The following is a 14,141-nucleotide window of genomic DNA, read 5'->3' on the forward strand; positions in this document are numbered from 1 at the left end:
CTTTTTTTTCTACAGGTGCCCTTGATTTAGGGAAAAGATACACACTCAAGAAGCATTTAGGAGAAACAATGACATAAACTTCTGTATTAATTATTTTTGAACAATGAAAGAAAAATAGATCAGTGTGAATTTAAATTTCTGGTGACTAAACAGATAGTAGTAAAGTAAAGAGAGTTATGAAATGATGCAAGAGTAGCAAATTGGAGAGATATGTGGAGCCTGAGCTATTCCAGAAAATAACATATTGTCCAATATTAGCAGTCACCTGTCAATGAAGCTCCTCTGCTCATAATGTAGGCCACAAGTCTAAACGTCTAAACCAAACTGACTCCATGACAGGCTTTAAGTTTCCCCTCTAAACTAGAAGGCCTGAGTTTCAGCTTCCCCGAAACTATCAGGCAGTTACACATTGCCCAAGGCAGGAGAAACCACCCTTGCAACACCCAATCAGGAAAGTCCAGCGACCACCCTCCACATTACTGAGGAAGAGGCCTGGAGATAGAAACTATAGATAGGACCCTGTTACCTAATGTTAAAGTTAACCTGTTAGTCGCCTAACAAGACCTAGGCTCGCTCTGTGATTGGTTGAATTTAAAGGTACTCTAAATGTTGTAATTGGATCCCGCCAAAAGTAACGAATACTCTAGACAATGTGTATGGTCAAACCCGCTGTCAATGATGTTGAATAATTATGACTGGATCACTGTTCCCATGTCACAACTTCTGTAACTCCCCCGTCACAAACCCCATAAAAACCCTACTCTGCCCTTTGTTCGAGGCGCTCAGCACGGACCCATGCACTGGTGAAGTCTGTGAGCCCGAGCTCAAGCCCGTAATAAAGCCCTTTGCCTTTGCATGCGTGACTCGGTCTCCCTGGTGGTCTCTGGTGGGTAAGGATACTGCGATCTGGGTATACAATAAGACACTATAGCTGTAGATACAAATCTTATATACCATTTGTATCACTTGTCATTTCACTATGATTATATAAGTCCTATATCTTCATTATGGAAAACATAAAATGTATACAGTTAAAAAACAAAAGTTTCTCCTATATTATCTGTTAATAATTACCAGGATAATTTAGGTATATATCCTTCCAAAATTGGGATTATGTTTATTCTTTCTTCACTTAACTTTATGTGAGAAGCATATTGCCATGTCCGGACATATTAATTTCAAAATAGTTAAAGGAGGCTGCCTGAATGGCGCAGTCAGCTAAGCCTTTGACTCTGAATTCTGGCTCAGGTCTCATGCATCAGGTCCCGTGTTAGGCTCTGAGCTGGGCCTAGAGTCCGCTCAGGATTCTATTTCTCTCTCTCTTTCTTTCCTTTTTTTTTTTTTTTTTTTTTTTACAAATAATTTATTGTCAAGTTGGTTTCCATATAACACCCAGTGTCTCTCTCTCTCTGCCACTCCCCAACTCACACACACTCTCTCTTTCTCAAAATAAATAAATAAACATTAAAAAATGAAATAAAAATAAAAATAGTTAAATGGTATATTGTATTATATAGGCAGATATTAGAATTATTTAATTAATTCCACACTACTAGATATTTTAGGTGTTTCAATTTGTTATAGTAAAATATTGTTATGTTTACAGTCTTTTTCATAAAAAGCTGCATACATTTCTGATTTTCTCCCATTAACTACATTTCTAGAAGTGAAGTTAATTTAACAAGATACATAAAAATTTAAGGAGAAAAATGAAGAGTTTTCAGTGCCTTCCAGAAAGTTGGTCCCAATCTGCATCTACTTTCCTAAGCAGTTAGTAAGACCCATTTCACTGGATTTAATTGTAATTGTAAAGTTGAATTTCATGTTTCCTAATTGACTCTATCTTTGAAAACAAAATGCTTTTGACTGATCCTGAAAATGGAATGCATGGCCATGTAGTAATAGCCTTTAGTTTTATAATTGTGTTAATGCTAAAAACAGATTTCTCTTAGAAAAGATTTTGAGCCAAGAAAAATGTTGCTATGGCTTGGATCTACTAACCCAAACTGGGGATATTTACTGGTTTACCATGTGGATGTGAGTCAGTGACAGTGAGAGATACATAGATGGTATACATACATATAAAAAATACCATTTATTCAGGACACTAGTATTTTAAAAATAAAAGGACAGATAGTAAAATATAATCTTAATATTAATTATTTAATTATGCTTAACTTTATTTTTCAAAGAAATTCTTCAAATTGTTGAGTAGGCAAAAGCTGAAAAGATGTCTTTAAATAAAAGAATTTTCATAATAATACCTGAATAAATAGATTAGGAAACAAATGTTAAATCTGATATATGAATTTCAAGAGAGTTTAGGAATTTTATACTAAGCAACTACTAATACAAAATTTTTTGCCTTATATGAATTTATTCCCTTATCACATTGAATTTCATACTGTGTCTGCTTTTATGAAATTTACCTATTTTATAAATGTTTGTAATTATGATATCTATATTCGGGGAAGGACTGATGTCACTTTCCTGTATTTGTAATGGATATTTATGTTGCGTTACAGGATTGCAAATCTTTTGTTATCAGGCTCCTGGATGACCCAAGCCCTAGGAAATGCTGATCATTTGTACAAATTAGAGAAATTATAACCAGAAATAATAAAAAGGGTATGTACATGATGTGAGGCTGTGTTATCATTGATTCATTTCTCTTGAGGCTTTTAATTTTTCAGGAAATTGTGAGGCTTTTTTTTTTTTAGATTCCAGGTTCATTTTAAAATCAGAATTAATGCCTTATCTGTTTTCATTCAATGCATCAACGTAAACACTGAGTAAGAAACTTTATGGCAAAACAATTTATTTTAGCTTTTTATTACCTTTACATGATTTTATTTTTATCTTACATCCCCAAAGTTAAAGAGAAATCTAACAGGACCACTAAGTATGAATGAAAAGATTTAAAAACAATATAAAGGTTTAACAAATTAGAATTATGATAGAAAGAGTCACAGTCTCAGTACATGTCATTTATTGGGCACTATGCACCATTTAGAAGCCATATATATATATATATATATATATTATACACACACACACACACACACACACACACACACACACACACACAAACGTTTACAGAGTTTAACCAAAATCCAAAGTCATAGTTGGTAGTGAATCTCAGGCTTGATTTTGAGTTTTTCTTACCCCTAAGCCCATGCAATAGCCATGAAGTGAGAGTAGGTATAACTCAGTGGTATCTGAGGAACCGGACTGAGAACAATGTTAATCCTAAATGAAAGGTTTGGGATTGCCAGGAATCAAGCATCTACCCCAAGGTATCCAGCCCCTCACCATGTTAAGAGAAAGATGGAAAGGGTCAGAGAGCCAGTCCAAATAATCAGAGTACTTTCTTATAGCATTTCTTATTTAGTTTGGCTTTCTGGTCTACCTTTTACTCCACTGCGAATTTCTATCCAGTTTGACCTGCCCTCTGCCCCTGCTGTTGTACCTGACTCATGCTTTTCATTTGCCCCTATCAACTGCATTCTGCACTCCCACCCCCTTCTCTGGAATATCTTGAGTTACCTGGATTATATTCTGAGTCCTAGTGGTTTTCACAGGGTTTTAGAAGTTTGGATTATTTAAAAATATCCCTATTTTTTATGAAGGTTCTCCTATAAATGAGACTTTAGTTCTTGCTGCTTTCCCATGCAGAAATTCTCTTCTCCTAAGCATTGTTAATTAAAACAGCGATTCCTGGAGTGGAGATAAAGCAACTGAGAAGCCCTCTCTGAATTCTGATTAACAACAGAATGGATTCCTTTTAGAATTATCCCTTAACATTTCAATTTCCCCACAGAATTTTACATTTGTTTTGTCAGAAATCAAAGAATTGGGTGAAATTAAAATCAGTAAATATCTCTATAGTAATTAATGAAGGAGAAGCATAAAATAGTCTGAAAATCAGAAGACCTAGTTTTTAGTCTTGCTACAGAGAAGTCTTAATTCAGACATTCAACTTATGAAAGTTATTAATATCACTTAAGAAATAAAGGAGGTTAAGTGATCCCCCAAGCATTTAAGAGTCATAATATTATATAACAGTATGATTCCAACTAGCAAAAGAGGAATCTAAAGATTACAAGTATACAGGAGTGGGATTATTAACCTGGCCTCTAGTGAAGTAAGTGCACCAAGTTAATATAACAAGATACTATACTTATAACTAGATCAATTTTATTTCATTTACCCCTGAAGTAATGTCAACTTGACATTATAAAATTGTTTTCGTAGTCTTAATAACTGAGCATAGAAAATACTAAGAAATGCTAGCAAAGCTCTCTAAATTTTCAAGGTGGAAAAAATCTATGAATAGAAAATGCTTTAAGGAGTCTCAAACTTGAGTCCCAAGCAGAGATCACATATGATCTCAATCATGAGTTAAGCAGTTTAAGATGTACCTTTTATTGATTAGAAGCATCAATTTGATTAAGCAAATTTAAATCTTTTTTATAAAAACAAAATTATTATAAAATATAAATGTAAATAACAAACTAAAGTATGTTTTAGAATATGTACTGCAAACAATTAAACAAAAAATAATGAACATATATATAAAATGCTAGTTCATAAAATGCCTCGTTCACAAAATACCTTCAGTTCATTAGTAATTGAAGAAATAAAAATTTAAATAAAAATATACTATATTTTCTCAGTTTGGAAAGTTTTAAAGCCCTGGTAATATTAGGCCTTAGCAAGGATATGAGAACAATAATATTTTCATTTTCTGTTGGAAGTAATGTAACTTGAAACCACTTTTTTGGTAGACATTTTGATATACATTATTCTTTCTGAATTGGCATTCAATATGAATTAAGAATTTCACTTATAAAATATTATATTAAATATATATATTTTTGCTACATGTGAAAAATTTGGGGAAAGAAAACAAAGATCTAAAAATATGGGTTAGGTAAGTATTGATGATATATTAGAATACTAGAAATACAGAAAAGAGCCTGATGATACAGTTTTATATTATTGATGATAAATATTATAAAATATTGTTAAATAAAAAGCAAGTTTATTATACATTATTGTTATTACTACCACTATTTTTTAAAAAAATTTAATGTTTATTTTTGAGAAAGAGAGACAGAATCTGAAGCAGGCTCCAGGCTCCACGCCATCAGCACAGAACCTGAGGTGGGGATTGAACTGAGGAAAATGAGATCATGACCTGAGCCAAAATCAAGAGTTAGACACTTAACTGGCTGAGCCACCCAGGCATCTTACAACCTTGTAAGATTTTAAATTGAAGGATTCTGCTAAATTATTTCCAGATTTCTGAAACTGAGACAATAGAATGCATTGTTCTAAGCTGCTAACTTTGTGCTATTTTGTTACACTGAAATAGATATAAATACATTTGTGAAATAATTAATAAGTCCAAATTTCTCATCTATAAAGTAAAACAAATAAATAAATAAAAATAATTATATCATGGACTTTGGTCAGGATTAAATAAAACACCTGAATGATTGTCATGTAGTAAGTGCTCAAGAAATATTTGTCATTATAATGGGGCGGATAAAATTTTTTTCTGTACTTGATTTCTATCTGAAATATCGGAAGCTGTCATCTCAGGGGAATGGAGATGAAGTCAAAAGTAGAATAATAGGCATCACACTCTCTGGTTCCAAACTATATTGCAACGCTATCGTAAAACAATATAGTATTCACACAAAAACAGACATATAAGTCAATTGCATAAAATAGAGATTCTAGAAATAAACCCACATATATATGGTCAACTAATTTATGACAAATGAGCCAAGAATATACAATGGGGAGGGAACAGTATCTTCAATAAATGATGCTGGGAAAACGGCATAGCCACATGCAAAAGAATCAAACTGGACCACTATCTTATACCACACACAAAAATTAACTCAGAATGGATTAAAGACTTGAATGTAAGATCTTAAACAATAAAATAGTAGAAGAAAACATAGGCCATAACTTCCTTGACATCAGTCTTGGTGATGATTTTTTGGATCTGCCACCAACAATCAAACAAAAAACAGCCCAATTAAAAAATGGGCAGAAGACCTGAGTAGACGTTTTTCCCAAGAAGACATACAGATGGTTGATAGATAAATAAAAACATGTTTACCATCATTAATCATTACGGAAAATGCAAATCAAAGCCATAAAAAGATATCACTTCATACGTGTCAGATTAGCTATTATCTGAACTACATGAATGTTAGGAATCCACCTCATCTCATGAAGCATCCATAATCAATGGGAGCAACTATACTGCCTCAGAGGTAGAACTGAATCGAATAAACTATGTAAGCACTTAGTGCAGTTTCTAATTCAGAGTTAGCACTCAATAAACAGCAGCAAATCTTCCCTTGTCTTCTTGAATATCTTTGGCTTAACAAAAAAAGGTTTTGTAATTCTGGAACTTAAAACTTTCAAAAATATCTAAAGGAGAAGTGGGACTATATTATTATATATCTTTCATTATATACTTAGAGCTGAAGTATCCCCTTGCCCTTTCTCCTTTGACTTATATGTTTTGCACCTAGGAGTCATCCTTCCCCTATAATATAGGGCCTCTTTGGGTCACTTTGTCACCACCCAATACGATGTCAACTCATCATAGTTGCAAGTGGCTTTCTGTATAGCCAATCTTAGTGACTTATTTAAAGTAAATAGACAAACAGAGTAAGTCCCAGTTTGCAGACTATGCATTAGTTCTGTCGTTTACCCTTGTGTGACAATAAACACATTGCCTTTGGGTTTAAGATTTCACATCTATAAAAATGGGATTATATCCATCTCAAAGAATTTTGGAGAGAACTAAATGATATAAACTGCTATGTTCATAAAATAGGTGTTCAATGAATGACACTGGGGCTTAGTTGTTGGTGTCAATATTATCATGATTGCCATATTTTATTTATAGCCATAGTACTTAAAAAGACCCAGAATAATGTTTGCATGTGATTGAGTGAATGTATAGTCTTACTGCTGCTCAAGTAGTGCCATTGGGTCTCTGAGGGAGAGCAGTATTTTCTACTGGAAACATGAATTTGTATATTGGTAGCCTTCGTAGAACATACGGATGGTTTCGAATGGCATCTACTTATAGCTACTTCTGACAGTGTAACTCAGACATGTAGCTGAGTGTAGTGGTGAGCCCTTAAAACGCAGCTAGTTCAGCCTCTTTAAATAAAAAAAGACAAGAAAAAAGTGGAAAACAGATTTATTTATAAGCCTCCCTACACAGACACAAGGTGCAGTTTTGTTTTTGTGACACACCAACAACTCTTTAAATATTTATTGTCAACCTGGGAATTCATGTGTAGACTGAAGGCATATTGAGGCCTTTAATATGCCATCTCAGCAGGGCCTGCTTAAGGCTGCCCATCTGGAAGATGAAACTTTAGAGCCAATTTTAAAATACTTTTTTAAGGACAGATAAAACTGTTTCTAGCTGATTTTTACCATGACATACGAAAGTAAACCTGGGGCTTTTTAATTTGAGAGTTAATGTTTAAACCAGAAAGATAATTTTTTTCCAGAACAGCTGTAGCAAACTCCTGTATAGTCAAGCCTAATTTAAATTCAGTTCTATAAAGTCAACTGTAGAACAATGTATGAATCAAAGTGAAGAGAAGAGATATATTTTCTTATTTTGTCACCAAAAGCAGTAAAAAAGTATAGTTAGAATTTTATTCTCATTTCCTCTCTTTAGACTTAATGGATTAGTTTAATGTGTTGAGTCTCTGCCAATTGAGAAAAATTCCTCATAATTTTACCAAATAAATTTCCAAATGAATGAGACAATGTTACATTTCTCTTTAAATTATTTGTTCACCAATTTTAAAATTTCTTTTAAACAAAGTTAAACGGGTATTCTAGCATCCCAAACGCCATAGGACTCATCAGAACTAGTATATTCCTTTTAGTCTTTCACAAACACATCTGCGATTTGAAGGGTTAGTCTTCCTTCTCTCCCCTATCCTGTACTTTCTTACTCCTTCCATCTTCTCTACCTCCAATCATCTCCTTCCTCACCCCTTCCCTCCTTCCTGCCTCCTTTCTTTTTTCCTTTGATTTTTATGAGCTAGTAATGTTGATGTTGCAGTGTGAACAATGTCTAAATACTTAACCCACTTTCCTCTCTCAATAGTTCAAATTATGTTCTTCCAGAAGCTATGCTCAGATGATTTCTCTATAAAATTATCAAAAAATGTTGTACAATATTTAATATGAGGTAAAGAGACATTTATGGATGAGGGAGAAAGAGGAGAAAGAGAAAGAATGACAGCAGAAGAACAGGAACTAAAATGAGGCAGAAAGATAGAGACAGGTAGGGAAATGGACAGAGACATAGATTGAGAGAGAGATCATAAAATTTCTAATAGGGACATATAGGTCACTGACAAAATCTCAACCACATCTCAAAGTACAATCACAGTGTTTAAGTGCCCACCACCACCTTGATACTAATTAACAAAATAAGTCCCACTAAAATGATTTTCAGTAATCTGAGTTTTTAAAAAGCAGTTTGACTTGCTTCAAAATCATCTCTTCAAGAATTGAGAAGAAACATGTGACATAGCTCTCTCTCAATCCATGGGAAGTCCCTTTCTTGAAGTTAATACTAGAATCAAGCAGCCAATATTATCTGATAAAATCGAGGGCAGATACAGTAGATGACTGGAATGTTGCTCTGAATGTTATCTCTTTTTAAATGAGGTCTGATGTTACTAGAATGAAGAACAGGAGCTGATTTTCCTGTTAGCAATATCAAGTTGCAGATGTGTACAGACTCCCTGTGTCCTTGGCAGTTAGAACAATTACCCAGGAGAAGTGAGTAAATGGGTCTCCATTCAACTATTATCCCAGCTTTCACATAGTTTAAAAACATTGACCATCATTAGCAGAACTCCTCATAGTCCTCTGTACCAGTTCCTGAAATACATTTGCAATTGGAGAACTATATAAATGGGCAATTATTATCCTTTCTGGAGGAGAAATTACTGGGAAACCTATTTTCCTAGAGTTCACCTGGCTAGGTTCCTCTTTCACTGCGTTTCTTGAAAGAAAATGTGTTTGCACTTGAGTATGTCTTAAGTCTTTCATTCCCATTATTTTTCTTATTCTATTTTGTTTTACATTTTAAAATATAAAATGGTGCACTCCAGTTCAATGTTTTCTAATGATTCTTTGGGCATTACTACAAAGCTGTATAAATTAGTGTCTCTCTATCTTAAAGTTGTGAGTTGACAATTATAAACTTTGTAGACTACTTGTCATTGGACCGCATCTCCTAGTACACTGGACAAGTTCATCCTTTTTCTAAAGGATAGTTTATAAAGAGATTTGTGAGGTTTCCTAAGTAGATCCAATTTACATGTACAAGAAATACACTTCTATATTGTTTAAGCTAGTCTTTTACTGGGTTTTCTGCTTTATTCAGGTGATCCTGACTCTGATTCATCTGGTTATCAAGAATAAGCACAAATAGTTTCTACCTTCCCAGGGAGGTAACACTTTGTGTCTTGAACTAGATTTTTAGCCAAATAGAGCTTGAGTTTAGGATAGGTAGATTGTTGTGACGATGGACATACAAAGAGGCATTTTAGGCAAAACGAACTCTGTCCAAATGTACTACAAGTTCACTCAGACTAAAACCATAAAAGCTTGCCAAGAAATCATCCTAAAAGGGATTGTGGTGGTATCTCTATACTCTCTGCTACTCCATCTTGTACTATATCAAGGAAGGCTGATCTCCACAACCTGCATCAACAAGCTCCTTTGCCTTTGAGCTTCTGGTTGGATTTAGTCAAGGCAAGCACAAGCAGAACATCAGGGTAAAGAAAGAGAGTGAGGTTAACATTTATTTATTCAGTTTTTTTTTTTCTTTATACAGGTTGGCTACATCCCAGAGGGCCCTCTCTCTTTAGGGTCTATCGACTGTTCTGTTTCTTTCATCCCTTTAAACCTAGGGGTGGTAACAACATCTTGTTAGTAGTCAAAAGAGCTTACACTCTTGTGATTTCCCTACATATTGCTGATACTGAGTGGTCTCTTTATTCAACATTCCTCAAACAATCTCAATTTCAGTATGCATTTTGTTTCATTTCCTTGTGGGACCCTGACCAATAGAGAGTTCTACTTGCTTTATTTTCCTAATGTGGAGCACTTATTAAAAATAAGGGCAAGCTACTCAGTAAAAGTACTTATATTTCAAAATACCTGCAGGGGTTTTTGTAAACACAGCAAGAATTTTTTGAAAATGACTGAAATCACCACAAGAAAATTGTGAGAATTCTTATCCTCTGGGTTCTTTCTCTATTAGTGTGTGCCCAGGGCCAAATACATGCTGTGAGGAAGTGTCACATTATCATGTTGTAGGACTTATTGTTGAGTCTCTGCTAATCCCGTCATTCAGTCTGTTTTAAAAAATAAACCTTTTCTTCCCCAAGAAATAAATCTTAACCAAATAATTTCTACAGAGACTTTCTTGCTCCCATCTTTTACTCTCTCTCCTAATCCATCTGTTCTGTAAATTGCTTGCTGTCTAAAACTTTCCTTGTTAACCCCTAAAATGACTTTCTTCTTTTTGCTCAGAAGGGTAGCCATAGTTCTGTTTTGTCTCCTTTATCATGTTTACCATGTTGCTGGAGATAAGGAAAGGATTTTCTTCTCTCTTTCTGATTTTTTTTTTTTCATTTTAAGTAGGCTCCACACCAAACATGAGGCTCAAACTCATAACCCTGAGATCAAGAGTCCCATGCTCTACTAACTGAGCCAGACATGCACCCCAGCATTTTCTTCTCTTCTTTTAGAAAGGGTCATCGCATTCTTGCAGTCAAAGTTGAAAAGAGATTTTCTATTACATCACACTCCACAGTTCTCATGATCATCATTTGGAGGCTCCTAATGCCCTGACAGTAGCAGCAGAAGTAAGTTACGGTTATATTATATACATATACAATGCTGGTGATTCATGAGAGAATACATGAAACATACTGGTTACATGTAGTGTCAAAGAAATATACTGGTTATATGTAGCTAAAGATTAAAATAACCATGAGGAGTCATAGAAGATGAAGATAAAGAGATAGGAAGGTGCTTTTAGGAAAATCCCTAACTTACAGGTTATATTTTACTAAAGTTAAGCATTAGAGATTAAAGTCAGGAAACTTGCTGATGGAAGAGGAATGTCACACACTTATAGGAATTCGTATATAGCAATATATTAAACAAAAAAGATAAGCAATAATCCAAATAGTTATTGAAATACTGAGAACCCACTATGTGCCAGAAATGAGGACATTTATCAACTTGACTTGGTCTGCCATGGTACAGTTTCTTTTAATCCTTAAAACCACTCGAAAATTCCTTTTCTATATCTACTAACAGATGTTGGCTTTATTTCTCCATACTTTTATTTCAAGTTATTTTGATATCTCTTGAAAATCAAATCAGAACTGAAAGCCTTATTTCCTTTCTTCACTTCTCTTTTTGTCAGCTACTTATTATTATGCCAGTACCAAACTACTGTGTGTAAACAACAGTGTCCAGAGCTGGGACAAAGGAGGGAGGGGAGCAAATCTTTTTGTGCCTTTTGAAGCTCTAAAAAAATCTTTTTCATAATCTCCAGCATCTTCTCCTCATGTCACATTGACCTGCATTAGGTTACATGGTACTCCTTAATCAGTCATTGTAAATAGGCAATGGGACTACCAAAACTGGCTTAATCAATCCATAATTATCCAGTAAACATAATTGGGTTATCAAGATTTCTGCCACGGGCAGGGGCCAATCTTCCCTGAAGCAAGCCCTCACATGCAGGAGTACTGACAAGTGGGGGGGCAGGGTGCAGGGAAGAGAGTTCCATTAGTAAGGGGAAAAAGAGCTATTAAGTAGACAATCACCAATGTCTATGAGAGTGTCTGAAAAATCAAAAAGACCATGAAAATGTAAAGGACTATGTCTGAGAAAAGAAAACACTAGGAGAAGTGGCAAGATTTCAAGTAATAATTGGGTAGAGGGAGATAAAATGTTTTTCCTGGATAGTTCCCTAGAGCTCTCTATTTAAGTAGCATGTTGGTGTTATCTTTTTTGGTAGAAAGAAAGAAGATGGTGGCTAGGGAATATTTATGTCTCACATGAAAGAAGAATTGAATTTATTTTTTATTTAATTTCTTGTCAGGAAAGATATTCTGCAACTCCTCCAACTGCGGGTCAAAGTATAATCCAATTTTCCCACTGAGCTCATTGACAAACTCTTATCTTAACAAGATTAAGACTTTAAAGCAGAAACTTCTCTGATGTTTCAAAAGGCAATAGCTTTTTACTGATTTTCTTGCACATTTGACCATTTCTTGTCTTGTTAAGTTGCCATTTGTTCTTTAAAAACCTTTATCATTTGTACATTCTCAGACGTTTTCCTTTTCAGAGGCAATAGTGCTTTCTATTCACCCTTTAGCTGACTGAAAGGCCAGAGTGGCTGTCTCCTCCGATATGTGAAACTATATTATGAAAAATCTCTAAGATACTGTAAATATTATAGGGAAAATGTGTAGTGTAGAGCTGCCTAACGCACAACCATGGATCCTAAGTCTAAATTTCTGAATATAGTATAGGAGAGTATACTTTAAGTACAAGATATATAGGAAGATCATACATATGAGTTGAAAAGTTCGTAAGTAATAGAAGTAAAACAAATGAATCACCAAAGTGGTAATTAGTAAGTTATTATACATATGAGAAAGGGAAACTAAAGGGATTCCATGAAAAAACTTTTGTTTTTTTTTTCCTCCTTTTCCTGCTTCTGTTCTTGCTTGGAACATAATCCTGCCCTGCACACATGGCTTATAGTTGGGAAGGGGGTATGTCCCCCTTGTAAAGGTCAAGGAGCTAATGATTTCTTTGGAGTCTGCCAGCACAATAGAATACATCTAAGGAGTGATCAGGCAAGTCCTTCATGTATGTTTTCCCAGAAAGACTCCAGACACCTTGACACTGGGACCCATGGCTCCAGGGCATATGTAACTTTTGGAGGACACCTGAGCCTTCAATCTTGTTTCAACCAGTTTCTGGATGCCTGAGAGGACACATACACCAGACCACCATCCTCAATAAAAACCCCAGACTCCAGTGAAAGATAAGACCCTCTCCCCTTTTCTTTCTGAGTCTTCCAGGCACTCTGTTGGTATGTCCTCTCTATATATCTTCAATTAACTGTTTTCACTTCCTTTCAGCTCATGTTTGATTTCCATCCTACTCGAAGCTAAGGACCCTTATGGCAGATCCTGTGGGATCCCTCCTCTGCAGCCACCCTGCATCATACACCAAAAGACAGCTTGCAAATTGGAACCACTTAAACCAAAACATGGAATAAAGCTCACACTATTATAAAGCAGTTGATATAGAGGGAAAGGAGTGACTGTTTATTATTCACAGGAATTGGTTATAATATCAGAATTTTCTTAAATGATAGGGAATTGTTTAGTAGTTATCTCATATCAGTTTTAGATAACCAATTCAAGTTTTGCTCATAATTTCCAGAGGCACAAGTAAGAAAAGACCCAGGTTTACTTAGTTGTGTAAAGTAAGCTAAATTAAGCTTTATTTCTACAACTAAACTGGTTTTGTCTACTTGAGCAATCCTCAAGGCTGGTCTCTGCTTTTTATATTAATAGAGTATAGTATACTGTAAGTAGAGACAGATCCTATATACAAGCATGAACTTATACTTTCATCCAAGAAAGTAAATATCTTGTCTTTTTCATTATCTTTGGGTAAGTGACATGTGGGAAGATCAACCTTCTCAAAGATTTCCCAAAAGCTTTCTTGGTATGTGTGAGTGTCAGTCAATTTATAGATCCATCTCCAAATAAGGAAGCCTGGGTTCTCTGGAGACCTGCACCAGTTCTAAAAGGAAAGCTTAAAGTAGCCTGTCTTCTTAGGATTAGAGGTTATCTAATATTAGCTTCTGTCTGATGATAAACAAATTGCCCTAGCCATTAATCACTACATAACAGACTGACCTCAGGATGCAGAAAAGATTTTAAATTAGTGATAGTTGTATTTGAGGGAAATACACAATTGCATTTCATCCATATTAATCAAGTTTTCAAATCTGATTA

Source organism: Hyaena hyaena, unplaced genomic scaffold, assembly GCF_003009895.1.
Source record: "Hyaena hyaena isolate Hyena2069 unplaced genomic scaffold, ASM300989v1 scaffold_255, whole genome shotgun sequence".
Lineage (NCBI taxonomy): Eukaryota > Metazoa > Chordata > Mammalia > Carnivora > Hyaenidae > Hyaena > Hyaena hyaena.